Source organism: Rana temporaria, chromosome 13 (genome assembly GCF_905171775.1).
Source record: "Rana temporaria chromosome 13, aRanTem1.1, whole genome shotgun sequence".
Classification (NCBI taxonomy): domain Eukaryota; kingdom Metazoa; phylum Chordata; class Amphibia; order Anura; family Ranidae; genus Rana; species Rana temporaria.
The window spans coordinates 115,404,993-115,429,277 of NC_053501.1; the positions used below are offsets into that span (position 1 = coordinate 115,404,993).

Sequence of the window (24,285 nt, forward strand, 5' to 3'; positions counted from 1 at the left end):
CCTCGTCTGAACCCAAATCTCCCCATTCCTCCATACCCATCCCTCTTCTGAACCCAAATCTCCCCATTCCTCCATACCCATCCCTCTTCTGAACCCAAATCTCCCCATTCCTCCATACCCATCCCTCGTCTGAACCCAAATCTCCCCATTCCTCCATACCCATCCCTCTTCTGTAACCAAATTCCTCCATTCCTCCATACCCATCCCTCTTCTGAACCCAAATCTCCCCATTCCTCCATACCCATCCCTCTTCTGAACCCAAATCTCCCCATTCCTCCATACCCATCCCTCTTCTGAACCCAAATCTCCTCATTCCTCCCTACCCATCCCTCTTCTGAACCCAAATGTCCCCATTCCTCCATACCCATCCCTCTTCTGAACCCAAATCTCCCCATTCCTCCATACCCATCCCTCTTCTTAACCCAAATCTCCCCATTCCTCCATAACTATCCCTCTTCTGAACCCAAATCTCCCCATTCCTCCATACCCATCCTTCTTCTGAACCCAAATCTCCCCATTCCTCCATACCCATCCCTCTTCTGAACCAAATTCTCCCCATTCCTCCATACCCATCCCACTTCTGAACCCAAATCTCCCCATTCCTCCCTACCCATCCCTCTTCTGAACCCAAATCTCCCCATTCCTCCATACCCATCCCTCTTCTGAACCCAAATTCCTCAATTCCTCCATACCCATCCCTTTTCTGAACCCAAATTCCTCCATTTCTCCATACCCATCGCTCTTCTGAAATCAAAGTCCTCCATTCCTCCATAACCATCCCTCTTCTGAACCCAAATCTCCCCATTCCTCCATACCCATCCCTCTTCTGAGCCCAACTCTTCCCATTCCTCCATACCCATCCCTCTTCTGAACCCAAATCTCCCCATTCCTCCCTACCCATCCCTCTTCTGAACCCAAATCTCCCCATTCCTCCATAACGATCCCTCTTCTGAAACCAACTCTCCCCATTCCTCCATACCTATCCCTCTTCTGAACCCAAATTCCTCCATTTCTCCATACCCATCCCTCTTCTGAAACCAAATTCCTCCATACCCATCCCTCTTCTGAACCAAAATCTCCCTGTTCCTCCATAATGATTCCTCTTCTGAACCCAAATCTCTCCATTCCTCTCTCCTCCTCAACTGTTTTTCCTCTGGATCCAAATCCTCCACCCCCCTCTCCTCTTTATCTGTCCCTCTTCTGGACCCCAATCCCTCTCTACTCCACAATTGTCCCCTTTCTAGTCCCAGATACTTCTCTCTCTACTCCACAGCTGTCTCTCTTCGGGACCCAAATCCATCCAACTCTTTCTCTTCCTCAACTTCCCTCTCCTGTACCCAAATTCCTCCATCCCTCTCTCCTACGCAACTGTCTCTGACCCAAATCTATCCAACCCTCTCTCCTCCAAAACGTTTCCTCTTCTATACCCAAATCCCCCCACCCCTTGTTCCTCCATAACTGTCAATCTTCTAGAGCAGTGATGGCGAAATTTGGCACCCCAGATGTTTTGGAACTACATTTCCCATGCTGCTCGTGCACTATGCGATGTAGTGGAGCATCATGGGAAATGTAGTTCCAAAACATCTGGGGTGCCAAGGTTCGCTATCACTGTTCAGGACCAATATACTGCATCCCTCTTTCCTCCGCAACTGTCCTTCCTCTTGGCCCAAAATGTTCCTTCTCCTCAATAACTGTCTCTCTACTGAGACAATATTCTTCCATCCCGTTCTCCTCCACAACTGTCCATCTTCTGGACCCAAATTTCCTGCATCCCTCTCTCCTTCTCAACTGTCTCTCTTCTGAGCCAATATTCTTCCATCCCGTTCTCCATAACTGTCCATCTTCTGGACCCAAATTTCCTGCATCCCTCTCTCCTTCTCAACTGTTTCTCTTCTAAACAAAATCCCTCCATCCCGTTCTCCTCAACAACCATCCTTCTGCTGGACCCAAATCCTCCCCATCACATTCTCCTCCACAACTGTCCCTCTTCTGGACCAGAATCTCACAACCTCTTTTTCCTCCATACCCATCCCTCTTCTGAACCCAAACTCTCTTCTCCAAAATGGTTCCTCTTCTATACCCAAATCCCCCCACCCTTTGTTCTTCCATAACTGTCAATCTTCTAGACCATATCCTCTTTCCTCCACAACTGTCCCTCCTCTTGGCCCCAAATTTTCCTTCTCATTAATTGTCTCTCTTCTGAACCAATATTCTTCCGTCCCGTTCTCCTTCACAACTGTCCATCTTCTGGACCCACATTTCTTTCATCCCTGTCTCCTTCTCAACTGTCTCTCTTCTGAACCCAAATCCCTCTATCCCTCTCCTCCACAACCATCCTTCTGCTGGACCCAAATCCTCCCCATCCCTTTATCCTCCATAACTGTTCCTCTTCTCGACCCAAATCTCCCAACCCCTTTTTCCTCCATAACTGTCCCTCTTGTGTTGAGTATTGGTTGGGTGCATGTTGAGCGCACGTTGATTATTGGTTGGGTTGGGTGCATGTTGAGCGTACGTTGAGTATTGGTTGGGTGCATGTTAGGCGTATGTTGCGCGCACATTGAGTATTGTTTGGGTTGGGTGCATGTTGAGCGCACGTTGAGTATTAGTTGAGTTGGGTGCATGTTGAGCGAATGTTGAGTATTGGTTGGGTGCATGTTAGGCGTATGTTGAGCGCACGTTGAGTATTGTTTGGGTTGGGTGCATGTTGAGCGAATGTTGAGCGCATGTTGAGTATTGGTTGGGTGCATGTTAGGCGTATGTTGAGCGCACGTTGAATATTAGTTGTGTTGGGTGCATGTCAAGCGAATGTTGTGCGCACGTTGAGTATTGGTTGGGTGCATGTTGAAAGCACGTTGAGTATTGGTTGGGTGCATGTTGAGAGCACATTGAGTATTGGTTGGGTGCATGTTAGGCGTATGTTGAGCGCACGTTTAGTATTGATTGGGTGCACGTTGAGCGAATGTTGAGCGCACATTGATTTTTGTTTGGGTGCATGTTAGGCGTATGTTGAGCGCACTTTTAGTATTGATTGGGTGCATGTTAGGCGTAGGTTGAGCGCACGTTGAGTATTAGTTGTGTTGGGTGCATGTCGAGCGAATGTTGTGCGCACGTTGAGTATTGGTTGGGTGCATGTTGAGAGCACATTGAGTATTGGTTGGGTGCATGTTGAGCGCATGTTGAGTATTGGTTGGGTGCATGTTAGGCGCATGTTGAGTATTGGTTGGGTGCATGTTAGGCGTATGTTGAGCGCGCGTTGAGTATTAGTTGTGTTGGGTGCATGTTGAGCGAATGTTGTGAGCATGTTAAGTATTGTTTGGGTGCGCGTTAGGTGTATGTTGAGAGCACATTGAGTATTGGTTGGGTGCACGTTGAGCGAATGTTGAGCGCACATTGAGTATTGATTGGGTGCACGTTGAGCGAATGTTGAGCGCACATTGATTATTGATTGGGTGCACGTTGAGCGAATGTTGAGCGCACATTGAGTATTGATTGGGTGCACGTTGAGCGAATGTTGAGAGCACGTTGAGTATTGTTTGGGTGCATGTTAGACGTATGTTGAGCGCACGTTTAGTATTGATTGGGTGCACGTTGAGCGAATGTTGAGCGCACATTGATTATTGATTGGGTGCACGTTGAGCGAATGTTGAGCGCACATTGAGTATTGGTTGGATGCATGTTGAGGGCACATTGAGTATTGGTTGGGTGCATGTTGAGCGAATGTTGAGCGCACGTTTAGTATTGATTGGTTGCACGTTGAGCGAATGTTGAGCGCACATTGATCATCTCATTTCAACACATATATCTGGACAGTAAAATGTCTACATATAAAATAAAGAGCTCTCAATGGGGGGGAGATTTACTAAAACTGGTTCGCTCAGAATGTGGTGCAGCTGTGCATAGTAACCAATCAGCTTGTCCAATAAAGCTTTGAAACCTGGAAGCTGATTGGTTACCATGCACAGCTGCAGCACATTCTGTAAATCTCCCCCAATATGTATCAGTCGTTGCTTTATTTCTAAACATGGAAGTAACAGCAGGAACCCGAGGAAGAGAATCATTTGTGGGGAATGGATTTTGGGGGAAATTGAGATCAGTATTTGTAAACATGGAGCGCGGATGAATGGGAACATGTGCTCCTTTCTGGTGCAGTACACCAAAGCGGCCAGCGGGTGGCGCCAGAGTGACAGCCAACATTTCCACCTTTTCTTTTTTGGCCAGCTCGGCGCGAGTACTACACATCCCAGGCTGCACTGTGCACACTGAGAGCTTTCCCCCCCCCTCCCATTGGCTGCAGGGGCTGCACCTATCAGAGCAGGCAGGCAGAGGGCAGTTCTGGCAACCAGGGGCCCCCATTGGTTGTTGCTGTGGAAACAATGGGCGCTTGATTGAAAGAGTGGGTGGGACCAGAGCATCATGGGGCACTCCTACTATTATGTTTGCAAGTTGCAGGCTGGCAGAGACTTAGAAAGGAGGGAGAAGGGGGAATTCAGGGGAGAGAGACAGACAGACACACATACAGGAGCCTAGGAGAGTGTCAGCCTTGCTGCCAAGCCTTTGCACACCTCCTCCCCCCCCCCCAAACCAACACCACCACCAATCCTGCGTCCCTCCTCTCGGGTGTTGCGTTCTGCAAGGCGACAAGAGATAGGAGGGGGGGCACCGCCGCCGCCACCGCCACATGTGCCAGAGGGCGTCGTTACTGGAGGAGCGAGCACCCGGCCGCCGTAGCGGCGGAGGACTGGCAAGCGGCACCGGGGTGCGCCCGCGGGGGGCTTCTGGAGGAGGGAGGCGCCCGCCTTGCAACTGGACCCCTTAGCTGGCAACAGGTACTGGGTGGACCTCTTAAACGAAACATAGAGGGGGGGCGGCATCACCTGCATGCCCCCTTGACAGCCATCAGTTGGACCACCCCCCCCCCTCCGCTTCTGTCCAACCTGAGCCCGTCCGCCCTTGCCCATGCTCGGAATCCTGGACGTCGACTGGGCCCGCACCTTCAGGTAAGCCTGGCGCTGCCCAGTTGCATTGTGTACAACCCTCTCTTTAACCCCTTAAAGGCGGGCACACGCGTCGCATGTGGCAGCTGGCAACGCGACCAGGCTGGTGTCTCCGTCCACCGACTTGTTGATTTATTTTGTGTATTTTTTTTTCAACCATTCAAAAAAATGTGCTCATAATTTTTTTTTATATATATAATATATATATTTATTTATTTTTTGCCTTTTTTTTATTTTTTTTTTTTTAATTATTTTTTTAAACCTTTCCAAAAATGTGCTAATTTTTATTTATTTTTTTTAATCGACACATATATATTTTTTATTTAATTTATTTATTTTACTTGTTTATTTTTTTGCTGTTTGTGTTTTTTTTTTTATTTATTTTTTTTTTTATCGACATATATATATATATTTTTTATTTTATTTTATTTTATTTATTTATTTTACTTGTTTATTTTTTTGCTGTTTGTGTTTGTTTTTCTTTTTTTTTATCTACATATATATTTTTTTTTTTTACTTGTTTATTTTTTTGTTGTTGTTTTTTTGCTTTTTCCATCTCTCCCCTTTTTCTCTTCCCGAAAAATCCAACGATTGCACCTGCTCCGTGTTACCGGAGGACCATCCATACGCGTTTATTTTTTATTTTTTTTCCCCCCTCTTCGCTGTCATTGGCTCAAGCCTCGTACGCTGGATGGCCCCCAAAACACGGGAAGATCTCTTTGTGTAGAGGGGATTTAAATTTTTCTGTTTTTATTTTCTCTCTCTCGGTGGTCTGGCAGGCAGATGGCTTCTGGATCGTTTATAAAAGGACCCCCCCAACCCCTCTCACCCTTTTTTATCTATTTTTTCTCCTTTCCCGTGAAACGCGATTCCCTTTTTTAATCCCGTTTCTCGGGGGCCACGGGGCGTACCCCGCTCCCGTTTTGACGGCACAATAATTTTTTTTACAATTTTCCTGCGGTGGGCAGAGAAGACTCCCCGATAGGAAGGACTTATTAACTCCTTTTTTTAATACAGATAATATCCCCCTCCTCCTCCCCACCACCACCACACCTGACGCCCTTTAACTTTTATATTTTCTTGACCACAGAGCTTGCAATTTAGTAGGCGGGGGGGGGGGGGCTTGGCATGTCAAGGTCACAGGCTGAGACGGGGGGGACGGAGACGGGTGTCATGCGGAATTACGTTGGGTGGGGGGGCGCAGGTTGATGGACAAAGGATGGTGGTCTTGCATTGTGGGCCACGGGGCACCCCGTTCCGGGTAAGAATAGGCGAAATCGGCGTTCTGTTTTTGTTTTTTTACTTCTTGGCAGGGGGGGGGGTAATGAGTGAGGGGGGGGGGGGGCATTCACCGTTGTGTATGTTGTTTTTTTTTACGATGGGGATAAGCCACCGCTGACTGCGGCGTCGTAATCGGGGTAACAATGGCCTAATCAGGGTAACAATATTTCCAGTAGACTGAGCTGGCTGTCGGCGAGGGGGGGGGGGGGGTAGTTGGCTCTCCACGGGGGGGGGGGGGGGGGGGGAGTTGGCTCTCCGGTGTCACCACAATGGGAAACGGGATTTCCTGGGCTCTAAATCCCCAGGCCTCAATTTGTCTCTAATGGGATTTGGTCTGGGCTTTCGGGGGCGATGGGGTGTAGCGCGCTCCCTTTTGTAATGAGCCTCTAGACTAAACGTTGTAGGGGGGGGGCTACCGTACCGGAGACTCTTGGACCCCCCCAAAAAAAGGGGGTCGGCATCTTGATTTGGCCTTTACCGATAACGGCGGTGATGAACCTGGGGAGGTGTGTGGTGCTTGGGAGGGGGGGGGCTATGTTGAATTCTACTTGGCGCTTACGGGGTTAATACTCGCGCATACATATTTAAATTATACTGAAAAAAAAAAGTACGCCCCCCCTCCCGTTTTTCCACACGTGAGCCCAACCTAGTTTGAATGTCGCCTAATTACATAGCAGCCCCTAAACGATACATTGTTGCCTTTTTATATAACATGTTTCCTTTTTACAATGAAAATATTTACAGTTACAAAGTTTCTTGTTATCTCGGTGCTGGGATTTTTTTTTTTTTTTCTTTTAAAGCTTTATTAAGTCGATGACAATACTGGTACTGAACTTTTTATATATAGGAAGCTTGATTAAAACCAAAGTAACACTATACCTTTTTAATTGTGTTTTTGTCAGGAATTTTTTTTTTCGTCCCTATTTTTATTTTTTTCTTTTCTTTTCTCTTCACTTTTCTTTTTTCTCTTCCCTTTTTTTTTCTTCTTTAACCTTTTTTCTCTTCCCTTTTTCTTTTTTCTCTTCCCTTTTTCTTTTTTCTCTTCCCTTTTTTCTTTTTTCCCTTCCCTTTTTTCTTTTTTCTCTTTCCTTTTTTCTTTTTTCTCTTTCCTTTTTTTATTTATTTGTTTCCTCTTCCCTTTTTTATTTTTTCTCTCTTCCCTTTTTTATTTTTTCTCTCTTTCCTTTTTTATTTATTTGTTTCCTCTTCCCTTTTTTCTTCTAGTCCCCTTTTTTCTTTTTTCTCTTCCCTTTTTCTTTTTTCTCTTCCCTTTTTTCTTTTTTCCCTTCCCTTTTTTCTTTTTTCCCTTCCCTTTTTTCTCTTCCCTTTTTTTTCTTTTTTCTCTTCCCTTTTTTCTCTTCCCATTTTTCTTTTTTCTCTTCCCTTTTTTTCGTTTTTTCTCTTTCCTTTTTTATTTATTTGTTTCCTCTTCCCTTTTTTCTTCTAGTCCCCTTTTTTCTTTTTTCTCTTCCCTTTTTTTCTTTTTTCTCTTCCCTTTTTTTCTTCTCTCTCTTTTTTTTTTAATCCGGTGGTACTAATCTCCTGCAGCCTCTTTGCAGTCACTTCTGGCCTACATACGCGCTTCTTACGATGGCTTCCCTGATGGAAACATGCCTGGTGTTGTCACCCAGACAGTGTGACAACACAGAGCACATTCCGGAAGCAGGGAAAGTGCGTTGTCACCCATTAAACAGGAAGTGCCTCAACTCATATAGAACAGAAAATGTTGTACTTTATCTTTCCGTAATTTTTCTTTCCTGGTGCCCAGTCCCCGGGGACAAGGTCAACCAGTGCCCAGGGCAAAAGATGTAAAAAAAACTGCACACCCCCCCCCCCCCACTGTTCATGAACATACTGAATTTAGAAGCTGATTGGTTACCATAAAACGCCATACTTTGCGCTCTCCAGTTTTAGTAAATCAACCCCCCTTGTGTCAGGTGTGACAACGCCGGAGCACAAACGGGAGACGGGGACAGAGCATTGTCACCCATTAAACAGGAAGTGCCTCGACTTATATAGAAAAGGAAATTTTAGTACTTTCGGTAATTTTTTCCTTTCCTGGTGCCCAGTTTCGGGACAAGGTCATCCAGTGCCCAGGGAATTTTGCTTTTAACTGTTTTATATATAAAAAAAACATATTGCAACGCATGTCTACGTGTTAAATAAAGGTTAAAAGGTTACCTTTTTAGTTTGTTAAAACTTTATTGAATTGTTTTGGACATGCCCTGTAATGTGTGTTTGTTTTTTTTTGTTTTTATTACTCTATATCTATATCTACAGTTGTGTTCAAAATTATTCAACCCCCCACTGAAATTGATTGTTTTGCCCAGTTTGACATTGATTTTGATCATTCAGTCATCCTGCTTACAATTAAATCAAAGAGGCACGTGTAGGTCAGACAAATATAACATAACATTTATAATGAAATAACCACAAATGTCTTTTCTGTGCTCACATCATTATCAGTTTTATTCAACCCCCAAGTGACATTCAATCTTAGTACTTAGTACAACATCCTTTTACAGTTAGAACAGCTTTTAAACTTGAAGCATAGCTTGACACAAGTGTCTTGCAGCGATCTACGGGTAACTTCGCCCATTCGTCATGGGCAAAAGCCTCCAGTTCAGTCACATTCTTAGGCTTGCGCACTGCAACTGCTTTCTTTAAGTCCCACCAGAGGTTCTCAATCGGATTTAAGTCTGGTGACTGCGATGGCCACTCCAAAATGTTCCAGCCTTTAATCTGCAACCATGCTCTAGTGGACTTGGAGGTATGCTTGGGATCATTGTCCTGTTGAAAGGTCCAACGTCTCCCAAGCCTCAGGTTTGTGACGGACTGCATCACATTGTTATCCACTATCTCCTGGTACTGAAGAGAATTCATGGTACCTTGCACACGCTGAAGCTTCCCTGTACCTGCAGAAGCAAAACAGCCACAAAGCATGATTGAACCCCCGCCATGCTTCACAGTAGGCAAGGTGTTCTTTTCATCATAGGCCTTGTTCTTCCTCCTCCAAACATAGCGTTGATCCATGGGCCCAAACAGTTTCATCAGTCCACAGAACACAATCCCAAAACTTCTGTGGTTTGTCCACATGACTTTTGGCATACTGCAGTCGACTCTTCTTATTCTTTAGAGACAGCAAGGGGGTGCACCTGGGAGTTCTGGCATGGAGGCCTTCATTACGCAGTGTGCGCCGTATTGTCTGAGCAGAAACTTCAGTACCCACATCTGACAAATATTTTCTCAGTTCCTCAGCAGTCACAAGGGGACTTTTCTCCACTCTACGCTTCAGGTAGCGCACAGCAGTCGAAGTCAGCATCTTCTTTCTGCCACGACCAGGTAGCGTTTCAACAGTGCCCTTTGCCTTGAATTTGTGAATGATGCTTCCTATGGTGTCTCTTGGTATGTTTAACATCTTTGCAATCTTCTTATAGCCATTGCCCTTCCTGTGAAGAGTAATCACCTCTTCTCTTGTCTTCCTGGACCATTCCCTTGACCTCACCATGTTTGTAACCACACCAGTAAATGTCTAGAAGGAGCTGAGTATCACAGTCATTTTAAAGCTGCCTAATTAATGCTTATTAGGCTTTATTGCTGCTCCCTGACATCCATGAAATTGAACTTCAATGAACCTCTGTTCCTCAGAGTGGTAGTCTTTAAGGGGTTGAATAATTGTGTAAATGAAGAATTCACAAAATAAATATTTACTACTGTATTACAAAACCGATTGATGTCATTTTAGCTGCATATGCTTCTTTAAGAAGTCCTTGTAGGATTTCATTCTGAATACAATTACAAATGTACACTAAATTCCCTAAAACCCTTTACAGCATTGGGGGGTTGAATAATTTTGAACACAACTGTATATCTATATCTCTATCTATATCTCTATCTATATCTCTATCTATATCTCTATCTATATCTCTATCTATATCTCTATCTATATCTCTATCTATATCTCTATCTATATCTCTCTCTCTCTCTCTCATATATATATATATATATATATATATATATATATATATATATATATATATATATATATATATATATATATATATATATATATATATATATATATATATATATATATATATATATATATATATATATATAAACTTAATGAGATATATAATATATATTCTATATCTCATTAAGTTTTAATTTGTTAAAACTTAAAAAACTAATTTCAATATATGGAAAGATATATATATATATATATATATATATATATATATATATATATATATATATATATATATATAATGTGTGTTATATTTTTAAAACTATTTATATATAATGGGGCATTTTAGACGTGTTTTGTATTTCCTCGCTATGCAATGTGTGTTGTGCTGAAGATGGATAATATATCCTGATAGAAAGATTTCATGTATTTTTATTAAAAGCCGCCAACGCCATTAGAAAAAAAACAGTCAAAATTCTTATAACTTTATTCAACTTTTCACGTCCTTCATTTTTAATGGATTTGTTCACTCAAAAATGGTATTTTAGTTGCAGGTGGAGTTTGTTTCTGCGTTCTTGTCTGTCCGGGTTACCATAAGAGAACTCGGCACAGGGGTGGTGGGAACCCCTCATAATGGGCACAGCAGGTGTACAGACCCGGGAACTCAGCACAGGGATGGTGGGAACCCCTCATAATGGGCACAGCAGGTGTACAGACCCGGGAACTCAGCACAGGGATGGTGGGAGCCCCTCATAATGGGCACAGCAGGTGTACAGACCCGGGAACTCAGCACAGGGATGGTGGGAACCCCTCATAATGGGCACAGCAGGTGTACAGACCCGGCAACTCGGCACAGGGATGGTGGGAACCCCTCATAATGGGCACAGCAGGTGTACAGACCTGGGAACTCAGCACAGGGATGGTGGGAACCCCTCATAATGGGCACAGCAGGTGTACAGACCTGGGAACTCAGCACAGGGATGGTGGGAACCCCTCATGGGCACAGCGGGTGCACAGACCTGAGAATTCAGCACAGGGATGGTGGGAACCCCTCATAATGGGCACAGCGGGTGCACAGACCTGAGAATTCAGCACAGGGATGGTGGGAACCCCTCATAATGGGCACAGCGGGTGTACAGACCCGGGAACTCAGCACAGGGATGTGGGAACCTCTCATAATGGGCACAGCGGGTGTACAGACCCGGGAACTCAGCACAGGGATGGTGGGAACCCCTCATAATGGGCACAGCGGGTGTACAGACCCGAGAACTCGGCACAGGGATGGTGAGAACCCCTCATAATGGGCACAGCGGGTGTACAGACCCGGGAACTCAGCACAGGGATGGTGGGAACCCCTCATAATGGGCACAGCGGGTGTACAGACCCGAGAACTCGGCACAGGGATGGTGAGAACCCCTCATAATGGGCACAGCGGGTGTACAGACCCGGGAACTCAGCACAGGGATGGTGGGAACCCCTCATAATGGGCACAGCGGGTGTACAGACCCGAGAACTCGGCACAGGGATGGTGAGAACCCCTCATAATGGGCACAGCGGGTGCACAGACCTGAGAATTCAGCACAGGGATGGTGGCAACCCCTCATAATGGGCACAGCAGGGGTACAGACCTGGGAACTCAGCACAGGGATGGTCAGAACCCCTCATAATGGGCACAGCAGGTGTACAGACCCGGGAACTCAGCACAGGGATGGTGGGAACCCCTCATAATGGGCACAGCAGGTGTACAGACCCGGGAACTCGGCACAGAGATGGTGGGAACCCCTCATAATGGGCACAGCAGGTGTACAGACCCGGGAACTCAGCACAGGGATGGTGGAAACCCCTCATAATGGGCACAGCAGGGGTCCTGACCATGATTCAAACTGAGGACCCCAGTGCTGCAAGGCATTGGTGCTAACTGTGCTGCCCGCATTCTCCACCATTTACAATAAATGCAACAAGGATCATGGGAACCTCTCATAATGGGCACAGCAGGTGTACAGACCCGGGAACTCAGCACAGGGATGGTGGAAACCTCTCATAATGGGCACAGCAGGTGTACAGACCCGGGAACTCAGCACAGGGATGGTGGGAACCCCTCATAATGGGCACAGTAGGTATACAGACCTAGAAACAAAGCACAGGGATGGTGGGAATCCCTCATAGGTGGGAAGATCAGAGCAGGTTGAGGCTTTTTCTTTCCCTGGTTGAGACTTGCTTGAGTCTCACTCCTGCTGCTGCTGCATTCTTTGCACAGACACCTGTCTGACTTGACTTGTCACTTGTTGTACCTCCTTTCCAGTGACGTTTCTAGCGGTGCTCCTCAGTGGCTTCAGCAGGGACATTTGTTGATCATGTGGTTTCGCTCGCTGTGATTTTTCTGATGCATATTGTTGTTGAGGTCGTCGTCCCGTAAACCTCTTGTTTGTACATCTCGGGTAAATATTGAACTTTCTCTTTTGCGTCAAAATGTCCAGCTGGCTCTATTTGGTTTTTAAGGGCGCCAGTCGCACCAGCCGGTCGGTGATATTCCAGTTATGGGTGGAGTCTGGTGGGCCCATGTGGCTCAACTCCTCCTCCTCCAGAAGGGGTGACAACGTTGGGAGATGTTGGGGTTGTCACCATCTCTGCTCTGTATTTCCTGTTCTACACTGGAGGTGGAAGTCAACACTTTTATGCTTTTCCACCCCTGTCCCGTAATCCCAGGCAGGATTCCCACTTTTAGCTCCTATTGGCACAAGGAGGGCCCTTTGGGGGACTCCTACCCCGATCTCCACCAGAGCGTGTCTTGTGGTCAGTTCGTAGACCTGAATTCTTCCCTTTGAGAATTTTATGGATATGATGTTGGCATAAAGATTGAAACGATGGTTGTGTATACCGGGAAAGTTGTCGGTGTCGTAACTTTACCCGCCAAATCCTTTTATGTTCGTTGATTGTCTTACAGCAGTGGTCTCCAAACTGCAGCCCCGGGATGTGTCCCTTTGCTTGTCTTTATCAGGCACTTGAGGTACCATTCCTCCCATTGACACCAATGATGGGACATTATTCCTACGAGTGACACCAAATATGGGGCACCGTTCCTTTCACTGACACCAATGATGGGGCACTATTCCTATTGGTGGCACCAATGATGGGACACTGTTCCTATTGGTGGCACCAATGATGGGACGCTGTTCCTGTTGGTGGCACCAATGGTGGGACGCTATTCCTGTTGGTGGCACCAATGGTGGGACGCTATTCCTGTTGGTGGCACCAATGGTGGGACGCTATTCCTGTTGGTGGCACCAATGGTGGGACACTATTCCTGTTGGTGGCACCAATGGCGGGACGCTCTTTCTGTTGGTGGCACCAATGGCGGGACGCTATTCCTGTTGGTGGCACCAATGGCGGGACGCTATTCCTGTTGGTGGCACCAATGGCGGGACGCTATTCCTGTTGGTGGCACCAATGGCGGGACGCTATTCCTGTTGGTGGCACCAATGGCGGGACGCTATTCCTGTTGGTGGCACCAATGACGGGACACTATTCCTATTGGTGGCACCAATGGCGGGACACTATTCCTATTGGTGGCACCAATGGCGGGACACTATTCCTATTGGTGGCACCAATGGTGGGACACTATTCCTATTGGAGGCACCAATGGTGGGACACTATTCCTGTTGGTGGCACACTATTCCTGTTGGTGGCACCAATGGTGGGACACTATTCCTGTTGGTGGCACACTATTCCTATTGGTGGCACCAATGGTGGGACACTATTCCTGTTGATGGGACACTATTCCTGTTGGTGGCACCAATGGTGGGACACTATTCCTGTTGGTGGCACCAATGGTGGGACACTATTCCTGTTGGTGGCACCAATGGTGGGACACTATTCCTATTGGTGGCACCAATGGTGGGACACTATTCCTGTTGGTGGCACCAATGGTGGGACACTATTCCTGTTGGTGGCACCAATGGTGGGGCATTGTTACCGATGCCAGGACATTTTTGACTCCTACTGGCCACAGTCCAGCCCCTCTCAAATCGAAAAGGATAATAAACTGGCCCTTTTGTTTAGAAAGTTTGGAGACCCCTGTCTTACGGTGAAAATAATAGACACACAAAATGATTGTTGGCCCTTTGAAAAAATTCACGTTTTCTCTATCTTGATATATGTGTGTCAATCTCAGATCATGGTTGTCTACAATGGGAAGGAATCCTACACATCGTTTTCGGTAGAACGTTCCCCTCGCAGTCGTTCTCGGTTTCATAACCGTGCAGTCAGTGGCTCAGATCTTCTTTTAATCTGCACTCAAAAAAAAAAGTATTGGAACCCTTTCAATCCTCGTCAAGCCCTGATCAGCTTTCCCAAGTCTATTGTCCTTCAGGACGAGCTGAACCGGCAAGGTTACCGTATCTCGCAGTCACCGATGCTTATCCCTCAGGACGCCGGCAAGCGCAATGCCTTTCCTCTGGACTGGAGGCCTCCATTTCTTAGAGAGTCCTTGGGTAATATCGAGACGTCAGGCTGAATCCCATAAAAGTTTCTTTCCAACCACTTGTAATTAGGGTGCCCACATGTCCCGGGCAACTTTATTCCGGGACAATGCAGTGTCCCAGAATGAAATAGAAGACACAGCCAACCTACTAACTGCTTGTCGGAACTGGTTGCTAGGGCCGCTTGGCATCTAGCAACCAGTGACGTCAGTCAGAGACTCAGAGTGCGCCTAGTACTGCACTGTGACTGCGGTCTCCACCCACCTCCTCCTTTTCCGGTGCCCAGAGTAACTTGCAGGGACTGGTGTGATCTTCTTTGCTCCAGTATTTCAAGTCGCCTCCTTCTCTGGCGCCCACAGCCCACCACCGGGTGGCATCTGCAGTGCTCACTGGCTCTGATACATAGCTGCCCCCGACTTCTCCTCCTCCTCCTCCTGCCCGTGGCCCGCCCACCCGACTGTCTGAGGGACCCTGGACAAACCAGGGATATTAGAAGGCGAGGATTGGAATGGAACGTGTCCCAAGTGGGGGCACTGGAGGACAGTAATGAAGGTTGACACAAGGAGGACAATGAAGGTGACACAAGGGGACAACAACTGAGGGAACAGTAATGAAGAAAAAGAAGGTGACACAAGTGGGGGACAGTAATGAAGCTGTCAACCTGTCCAAACTGGTGACCACTGTTTGCTTTTTTGCCCCCCAAAATTGGCAAAATCTTTTTTTTGGCGTGGGGGGTTGTCCTTGAATTCCCGTTTTGGAAATGTAGTCACCCTACTTGTAAACCATGAAGCAATATTGTTACCGCTGACCTCTACACAGATGTTCAGTAGGACAACGAGGCGGGTTGTACAAAGTCGATCAATAGATCAGCTTCTGTACACCCGCCCCACCCATACATGGCTACGCGGCGGCGGTAACGATGGGATTTGGGGTTCCAGCACCTTGGACCTCTGGACCCCTTTACATTACACAGCACCCTGCACCTCTGGACCCCTTTACATTACACAGCACCCTGCACCTCTGGACCCCTTTACATTACACAGCACCCTGCACCTCTGGACCCCTTTACATTACACAGCACCCTGCACCTCTGGACCCCGTTACATTACACAGCACCCTGCACCTCCTGGACCCCGTTACATTACACAGCACCCTGCACCTCCTGGACCCCTTTACATTACACAGCACCCTGCACCTCCTGGACCCCTTTACATTACACAGCACCCTGCACCTCTGGACCCCTTTACATTACACATCACCCTGCACCTCTGGACCCCTTTACATTACACAGCACCATGCACCTCTGGACCCCTTTACATTACACAGCACCCTGCACCTCTGGACCCCTTTACATTACACAGCACCCTGCACCCCTTTACATTACATAGCACCCTGCACCTCTGGACCCCTTTACATTACACAGCACCCTGCACCTCTGGGCCCCTTTACATTACACAGCACCCTGCACCCCTTTACATTACACAGCACCGCACCTCTGGACCCCTTTACATTACACAGCACCCTGCACCTCTGGACCCCTTTACATTACACAGCACCCTGCACCTCTGGACCCCTTTACATTACATAGCACCCTGCACCTCTGGACCCTTTTACATTACACAGACACCCCCCCTAACAGTTCTGGACCCCCTACATGTTACACTGGGGGGGAGATGTGACATGTGGCCCGCATGTATGGGCAGGACAGGAGTTGATCTGCCAGTGGACGTTTGTACAACCAGCCTTATTGTCCTGCTGAACATCTTGTGTAGGGTATTGATGGCCAGAATCTCAATGGGATCTCCGCATAGACCTATAGGTCGTGAATTCCGCCGGCCCTCCTATTTTTTTTTTTTTTTTGGACTTCACAGCAATAACTTTTTGTTACAGGATGCAGTTGTACTCATTCAGCCCAACCCCAACCCCCACCCCCAACTTGGAGGACCTGAATTGCTCCTAAAAAGTCCACGTTTTATTATTTAATGATGCTCTTCCATAGGAGATTGCTATCACCAGCCTTATTGTCCTGCTGAACATCTGATGTAGGGTATTGATGGCCGTAATCTCAATGAGCTCTCACCATAGGGCTACAGGCCTTGAATTCCATTGGCCTCCCGTTTTTTAAGCTTCCCAACAATAACTTTTTGTTACAAGATTTAGTTGTACACCTTCAGCCCAACCCCCCACCCTGGAGGACCTGAATTTCCCCCTCCCTCCCGCCGCCATCCGGTGCTTCTCCGGGCTCTTCCGTGCCATCGGGGACTTGGAGAAAGATCGGGGAGCTTCTCCGGGCTCTTCCGTGCCATCGGGGACTTGGAGAAAGAATTGTCTGCCACCGAATGACGACCATAGAGATTTCCAGTGACCAGATGGTCACCAGTCATCTCTATGACCTGTTAGAGGCCCTGTCGCGACGTTATAACGTCGCGTCTGGGCCGCGGATGTAAACAAAGCCGCAATCGCGGCTGGTAAGCATGAGATCAGTGAATTTTTTTTTTTTTTTTTCGATCTCATCCTTTCCAGTCTGGAGGAGAGATGTGGGGTCTTATTGACCCCACATCTCCCCATAAAGAGGACCTGTCGCACTCTATTCCCATTACAAGGGATGTTTACATTCCTTGTAATAGGAATAAAAGTGATCCAGAAAAAAAAAAGTCAAAGTGTAAAAAAAAAAAAAAATAACTTTTTTTTTTTAAACGCCCCTGTCAGCTCGCGCTCAGAAGCAAACGCACACGTAAGTCCCGCCCACATATGTAAACGCCATTCAAACCCGACATGTGAGGTATCGCCGCGTGCGTTAGAGCGAGAGCAACAATTCTCGTACTAGACCTCTGTAACTCTAAACTGGTAACCTGTAAAAAAAAAAAAAAATGTGTCGCCTATGGAGAAGTTTGGCGCAATTTTATGAGTGTGCGCAATTTTAAAGCGTGACATGTTGGGTATCTATTTACTCGGCGTAACATCTTCTTTCACATTATACAAAAAAAAGGGCTAATTTTACTGTTTTGTTGTTTTTTAATTCACGAAACAGTTTTTTTTTTTAAAAGGGCGTTTGATAAAATTATTGCGCTAATACAGTGCGAGAAAAAACTTGCAATGACCGCCACTTTATTCCCTAGGGTGTCTTCTAAAAAAAACCCATATATAAGGTTTGGGGGTTCTAAATAATTTTCTAGAAAAAAAATTATGATTTTTAAATGTAGTGCCAGAATAGGCGCGGTATGGAAGTAGCTAGAGGCCATCTTTGAATGGTCTATGTTGGTACCAAGAAAGCTCTCGGGGGGGGTCATTTGACCAGGCATGTTGCGAAGTAGCGGTAGCGTCAAAGGGAGATTCTTCTCTAGGCCCCTTATGATATAAAGAACTTGTTACAATACTCTTGATGAGATCTCACGGGTTGATGTATAAAGTGTAAATGATTGCTTTTCTATCTCCTCTGAGATCTGGTGTGAAACGGGGATCTCTGTTTTGTAGCTGAAGACTCAACCCTTGTTGAGATCACACATATTTATTTTTTATTTTTTGATAGCCACCCCCCCTATATAGCACCTTGTCCCCATGTTGATGAGGACAAGGGCCTCTTACCCACAACCCTGGCCTGGTGGTTGTGGGGGTGCAGGGGGTGAATTATCTGGAGGCACCCAGATCCCCCCCCCCCCCCATGTGAATGAGTAGGGGTACATTGTACCCCTACTCATTCACCAAAACAAAATAAAAAATAAAACATGGCCCCTAATGTAAATCCAGTGTCTATCACGTTGAACACTGATCTGTGCGGAAAAAAAAAAAAAAAAAGCAGAACACAACCACCCTGTGGAGAGACACTCGCCAAATGACAGGTAAACATAAGGGCGAGTCACCCGTTCCCATGTATATCTGTCATTTAGCAAGTGAAGGGACAGCAGATGAGTATTGGTTGTCAAGGATGCGGCGGCCGCCTGCTCCTTGACAACCACAGCTGTTCAGGGCCGTCTTAATAGCATCATGGGCCCCTGGGCAAAGTAATGCTCTAGGGCCCCTACAATGGAGACAGTGCAGGTAAACAGAAATCACGTAGGTAGGAGGTAGGGGATGTCTAGGGTGTAGAGGGGTCAGAGTTCTGGGGGGGACATCTGGGATGTAGAAGGGCAGCCTGGACTACCCCAATTTCGGGGCATCCCGGGCTCAAGGACCAGCTGTTTTTTTGAGGAAAGGGCAGGGGCCCCTGGGCAGTGCCCAGGTGTGCCCTCTCATTACCACTTAAGGACCACCTCCTGCACATATACGTCGGCAGAATGGCACGGCTGGGCACATGTACGTACATGTACGTTGCCTTTAAGAGCCCAGCTGTGGGTCGCGTGCGCTGCCGGCGCACGCACGCGACCAGGTCCGAAGCTCCGTGACCACGGCCACGAACCCGATCGCCGCCGGTGTCCCGTGATCGGTCACAGGAGCTTAAGAACGGGGAGAGGTGAGTGTAAACACACCTTCCCCGTTCTTCCCAGTAGCAGTGTCATCGATCGTCTGTTCCCTGATATAGGGAAAGACGATCAATGACGTCACACGTCCAGCCCCGCCCCCCTCTACAGTTAGAAACACATATGAGGATACACCTAACCCATACAGCGCCCCCTAGTGGTTAACTCCATAACTGCAATTGTCATTTTCACAGTAATCAGTGCATTTTTATAGCATTTTTTTTGCTGTGAAAATGACAATGGTCCCAAAAATGTGTCAAAATTGTCCGAAGTGTCTGCCATAATGTCGCGGTCACGAAAAAAAATCGCTGATCTCCGCCATTAGTAGTAAAAAAAAAAAATATTAATAAAAATGCCATAAAACTATCCCCTATTTTGTAAACGCTATAAATTTTACGCAAACCAATCGATAAACGCTTATTGCGAATTTTATTACCAAAAATAGGTAGAAGAATACGTATCGGCCTAAACTGAGGGAAAAAAACTTTTTTTTTTATATCCTTTTTTTTTTTTTTTTTTTTTTTTGAGGATATTTATTCTAGTAAAAAATAGTGCATTTTTTTTTTTTAAATTGTCTCTCTATTTTTGTTTATAGCGCAAAAAATAAAAACCGCAGAGGTGATCAAATATCACCAAAAGAAATCTCTATTTGTGGGGAAAAAAGGACGCCAATTTTGTTAGGGAGCCACGTCGCACGACCGCGCCAATTGTCAGTTAAAGACGACGCAGTGCCGAATCGCAAAAAGGGGGCAAGGTCCTTAACCTGCATATTGGTCCGGGGCTTAAGTGGTTAAGCTATTCACACTGAATTTGGATCATTATCGAACTAATTAAGTAATCTGAATAATGACAATAATAATGCACTCATTGGCCCGGATTCAGAGAGCAATTGCGCCTGCGTAACCATAGTTAAGCAGCGCAATTGCTTGCTTGCGCCGGCGTTACGAATGCTCCTGATTCAGGAACATCGTAACGCCGACTGCAGCCTAAAATCTGCGTGGCATAAGGCTCTTATGCCACGCAGATTTTAGGCTGCATTCTTGCGATGACCGCTAGGGGGCGCTCCCATTGTGCTCAGTGTATAGTATGCAAATTGCATACTAACACGGATTCGCAATGTTGCGCGAGCCCTGCGTACGCAAGTAACGTCGTTTCCGTACGGCGTGTTTAGCGTAAGGCTGCCCCTTCTAATAGTAGGGGCAGCCAATGCTAAAGTATACCCGCCGTTCCCGCGTCGCGAAATTTGAATTTCACGTCGTTTGCGTAAGTGATTCGTGAATGGCGCTGGACACCATTCACGTTCACTTTGAAGCAAATGACATCCTTGCGACGTCATTTGCCGCAATGCACGTCGGGAAAGTTTCCCGACGGCGCATGCGCTTTACGATCGGCGCGGGAACGCGCCTAATTTAAATGATTCCCGCCCTCTGCGGGATCATTTAAATTGCGCGCGTACGCTGGGCAATTTTGCCGGCGCGCCCTCGCAATTTACGGAGCTACTGCTCCGTGAATCGAGGGCAGCGGCGCAAATTTGCGGGGGCGCAGGGCAAAATCGTTGCCCTGTGCCTCCGTAATTTATGCGCAAATCTTACTGAATCTGGGCCATTATTTGTTCTAACTTTTTTTTTTCGAAATTTGGAGCCATTTGGTTTCTATGTTCATTTGGAAATTCGGATAAATCTGAATCCTCAAATGAAATTTTCACCTGAAAAACAAATCTGTACAAACCGAATCGCACGCGTCTAGTGACGGCTCAACCTCTCTAAGTTCTCCACGGCCTGAATTATAATATTTTCCCAGAAGGGTCTCGTTGTTGGCGGAGAACGGCGTGTGGCCTCCCAAACATACGAAAACTTTTATTTATTTTTTTTCCCCCAACATCTGTCTTGCATCGCCAGACGAACGCCGCGCCAAAACTGCTGACGGTCTGTTTGAATTATCATCGCCGTAATAAAAGTCCTTCCAACATGGCAAGAGTTGCAAAAGTACCCAATTTTTCCAAACCCATTTCCAAGAAAAATAAACTTTTTTTCCCAACGCAAATAAAAAAAAAAAAAAGGAATAGTTCTGGATTATTACGACCCATCTAAAGGGCGCAGTGTTAATCTTGGCATAATATGGCCGATCGGGGAAGTTGAGTGTTTTTGTTGGAACTTGTCGGAATGTTGAGAATTTGAATATTTGACGGCATCGGCACGGAATATGATTGAATGGAAATGTCTGCTCGGGATGATGTCGAAAATTCCACTTTTTGGTGTCGCCTTGTATTTTGTGGCCGTTTCTAAGGCAAGGATTTGGATTCTTCCGAAATGTTTTAGTCTGAGTGAAAGAACACATTTTTGGGGTTTTCTCAAAGGTCTTAACAACGTATTTAAGAACATGGGATTCGTTTTATGTTTTATGTTTTTATATGACAAATGTCAGATCTCGTATAGAGTAGAGTGACTGGTTGTGGCAGGGGGTCTCCAAACTACGGCCCCCCAGTTGTTCAGGAACTACAATTCCCATCATGCCTGGCCGTGTCTTTTGAAGGTCAGAGTTTTACAATGCCTCATGGGATGTGTAGTTTCGCAACAGCTGGAGGGCCGTAGTTTAGGAGATCTTCTAGGAGTAAGGATCCCCAGAGGACACAGGAAGGTTGGAGACACTCAACCATCACACCTACTATATGGCCAAAAGTATGTTCAGGTGTTTTTAGTGGGATTCGTTATGCTACGGCATACAATGACCTTTTAGGCAACCTTTCAAATGTTGAGTTCGACCCGGACAACATGAAGGAAATCGGATATCCCTTATTTGGGGGGTGGGGCAGGGATGTCCTAAAAAAAATATATCTACCAAGCCTCCATTAAAAAGACAGCATGAAGAACACACACTGTCACAGTAGTGTCCTCTGTACCCCCCCCCCCCAAATCCCCACAATAGTGTTCTCTGCCCCTCCCCCACAGCAATGTTCTCTTTCCCCCTTTACATCACCTCCCCTCCACAGTAGTGTCCTCTGCCCCCTTCCCCCTCCGCAGTAGTGTCCTCTGCCCCCTTCCCCCTCCGCAGTAGTGTCCTCTGCCCCCTTCCCCCTCCGCAGTAGTGTCCTCTGCCCCCTTCCCCCTCCGCAGTAGTGTCCTCTGCCCCCTTCCCCTCCACAGTAGTGTCCTCTGCCCCCCTCCCCCTCCGCAGTAGTGTCCTCTGCCCCCTTCCCCCTCCGCAGTAGTGTCCTCTGCCCCCTTCCCCCCCCCCCAAATCCCCACAATAGTGTTCTCTGCCCCTCCCCCACAGCAATGTTCTCTTTCCCCCTTTACATCACCTCCCCTCCACAGTAGTGTCCTCTGCCCCCTTCCCCCTCCGCAGTAGTGTCCTCTGCCCCCTTCCCCTCCACAGTAGTGTCCTCTGCCCCCTTCCCCCTCCGCAGTAGTGTCCTCTGCCCCCTTCCCCTCCACAGTAGTGTCCTCTGCCCCCTTCCCCTCCACAGTAGTGTCCTCTGCCCCCTTCCCCTCCACAGTAGTGTCCTCTGCCCCCTTCCCCCCCCCCCGTAGTGTCCTCTGCCCCCTTCCCCCCCCCCCTCCACAGTAGTGTCCTCTGCCCCCTTCCCCCTCCACAGTAGTGTCCTCTGCCCCCTTCCCCCTCCACAGTAGTGTCCTCTGCCCCCTTCCCTCCCCCTCCACAGTAGGGTCCTCTGCCCCCTTCCCCCCTCCACAGTAGTGTCCTCTGCCCCCTTCCCCCTCCGCAGTAGTGTCCTCTGCCCCCTTCCCCCTCCGCAGTAGTGTCCTCTGCCCCCTTCCCCCCCCCCCCCTCCACAGTAGTGTCCTCTGCCCCCTCCCCCCCCCCCCTCCACAGTAGTGTCCTCTGCCCCCTTCCCCCTCCACAGTAGTGTCCTCTGCCCCCTTCCCCCTCCACAGTAGTGTCCTCTGCCCCCTTCCCCCTCCACAGTAGTGTCCTCTGCCCCCTTCCCCCTCCACAGTAGTGTCCTCTGCCCCCTTCCCTCCCCCTCCACAGTAGGGTCCTCTGCCCCCTTCCCCCCCTCCACAGTAGTGTCCTCTGCCCCCTTCCCCCTCCGCAGTAGTGTCCTCTGCCCCCTTCCCCCTCCGCAGTAGTGTCCTCTGCCCCCTTCCCCCTCTGCAGTAGTGTCCTCTGCCCCCTTCCCCCCTCCGCAGTAGTGTCCTCTGCCCCCTTCCCCTCCACAGTAGTGTCCTCTGCCCCCTTCCCCCTCCGCAGTAGTGTCCTCTGCCCCCTTCCCCCTCCGCAGTAGTGTCCTCTGCCCCCTCCCCCCCCCCTCCACAGTAGTGTCCTCTGCCCCCTTCCCCTCCACAGTAGTGTCCTCTGCCCCCTTCCCCCCCCCCCTCCACAGTAGGGTCCTCTGCCCCCTTCCCCCCTCCACAGTAGTGTCCTTTTGCACCCTTCGCCTCACCCCCCCTCCCTGCAGTAGTTTCCTCTGCCCCTTCACATCACCCACCCCACAAAGCAGTGACCTCTGCCCCCACATCATCCCACCCCCCACTGTAGTGTCCTCTGCCCCCTCATCCCACTGCAGTGTCCTCCGCCTTCACACATCACCCCCCCCCTCCCACCACCACTGTAGTGATCACTGCCCCCCACAGTAGTGCACTGCCCCCCCCCCACAAAAAAAAGTATTGTTCTCTGTCCTTTTCTCCCTTTACACCATCTAGCCCCCCCCACACACACCAATATGTAGGTAGCATTTGGAGGCAGCACATTACTGGATGGAGAGCAGGAGCTGCTGGAGTTAACTTTTCACATTAACAAGCTAGTAATTGGTTGCTAGGCCCGCTGGGCATCCTAGCAACCAATCACCTGCTGGTTAACTCAAAAGGTCAACTGAAACAGCTTCCTCCACCTTTGGAGGCAGAGCCAGTCCCCCGCCCTGCAACACAAATCCCCCACCTACCATCCCCTCCAACCAATGACAGATCCCCTCCCATAACCATGGCCCCCCAGCTCACAGACCTTCACCATCCAACTACTGACTTAACTCCCCTAGATACCACCCCCTCCCTCCACTGACGGATCCCCATCTTTTGAAGGTACCTCTACATTGTGGCATTATGCCTGGTCGATTAACACTAAAGCCATATTGATGATGGCTAAAATCCACT

At 47.9% G+C, this 24,285-nt stretch overlaps 1 protein-coding gene across 3 annotated transcripts in view; it reads left to right on the forward strand.

Moving 5' to 3' along the window:
* Nucleotides 1–4,409: 4,409 nt before the first annotated feature.
* The window catches only part of IGSF9 (immunoglobulin superfamily member 9), a 136,503-nt gene continuing 116,627 nt past the window's right edge, over nt 4,410–24,285 (forward strand). For 2 of the 3 annotated variants that reach the window (XM_040333477.1, XM_040333476.1), the window contains exon 1: nt 4,411–4,997. The gene's annotated coding sequence lies outside the window, so the exon portion shown is untranslated. Of the gene's footprint in view, nt 4,998–24,285 lie in introns of all 3 variants that reach the window. The other variant, XM_040333475.1, reaches the window with a different exon arrangement.